The following is a 1,125-nucleotide window of genomic DNA, read 5'->3' on the forward strand; positions in this document are numbered from 1 at the left end:
GATTTCTCTTCCATGTCTTGAATTAAGTCATGCATTCTAACACAACCATTGCCATCAATTTTTATGAGAGATTTATGAGAGATTTGTTAGTCAGCACTTGAAGGCCATCTTCCGCATGAAAACCATGTTAGTATTTCTTTAACATAGCTCTTTTCGTAAGAATTGAAGAAACAAGCGATGTCAAGAAAAATGCCCTTCTCATCTACTTCCAAATCATCATAGTTAACTTTAAGTATGTTGTGTATAACTTTTTTCATATTTATCTAATGCTGATTTCCATACATCCAAACTTTTGCCAAACAAGTGAGAACCTATCACCTCCAAAGCCAATGGAAGACCATGACAATAATACTGCATGGTTGACAACATTAACATAATCTTGATCCATTTTTTTGTTTTTGAAGGCATGGCAACTAAACAATTCGAGAGCCTTTTCATGTTTTAGCTGTTTTACCTCAAATGACTTCACAATCCTGTGAGTGGATAACAAATGATTATCTCTTGTAGTGATTATAACTTTGCTGCCAGAGCCAAACCAGTCACATCCTCCTAGTAGAGATGCCACTTCTAGCACTGCGGATTCTAGTGCAACTGGGTTATCAGCAACATGTAAAGGAGTGCGATCAATCTTATTAGAGACTTCTTCAACGATATTCCTAAGAAATATGTATTCTGATTGAGACCTACACATTATAGTAGTACAAGTGATTGGCAATCGAAGCTTTGAATTAATTCTTAGTTCTTAGTTTCATCTTAGTCAAAATTAATTAGAGTATATATGCAATTAGTTTATAGAAAAATCAATTTGTTAAGGACAATTAGTGAACTAATGAAGAAATTGACATAATACAAATTATTATCTCTATTTGCTGTGTTTTGTTCATGTAGTTCAAATCCTGGATAGAAGATGTGTCCACATTTAGGATATGTTTGGGAGTAGGCCTTTGGGGTTATGTCCATACCTTGGTATATATTTGAAATCTTACAATAATCAAAAGAATTACATGATAAATGGTCATATAGCATCTTAATTACACTTAATTTATCTTTAGAAACATTATATAGCTTCTTTAATTTGAAAAAAGAAAATAAGTCCTCTTAAATTGTCATATAACATCTTAATTA

General features: G+C 32.3%; 1 pseudogene; it reads right to left on the reverse strand.

Annotated features, from left to right (window-relative positions):
* Window positions 1-810, reverse strand: part of LOC101490277 (disease resistance protein Roq1-like) — a 2,519-nt pseudogene extending 1,709 nt beyond the window's left edge.
* Between the last annotated feature and the right edge of the window lie 315 nt (window positions 811-1,125).

The sequence above is a fragment of the Cicer arietinum genome, chromosome 3, assembly GCF_000331145.2.
Source record: "Cicer arietinum cultivar CDC Frontier isolate Library 1 chromosome 3, Cicar.CDCFrontier_v2.0, whole genome shotgun sequence".
NCBI lineage: Eukaryota > Viridiplantae > Streptophyta > Magnoliopsida > Fabales > Fabaceae > Cicer > Cicer arietinum.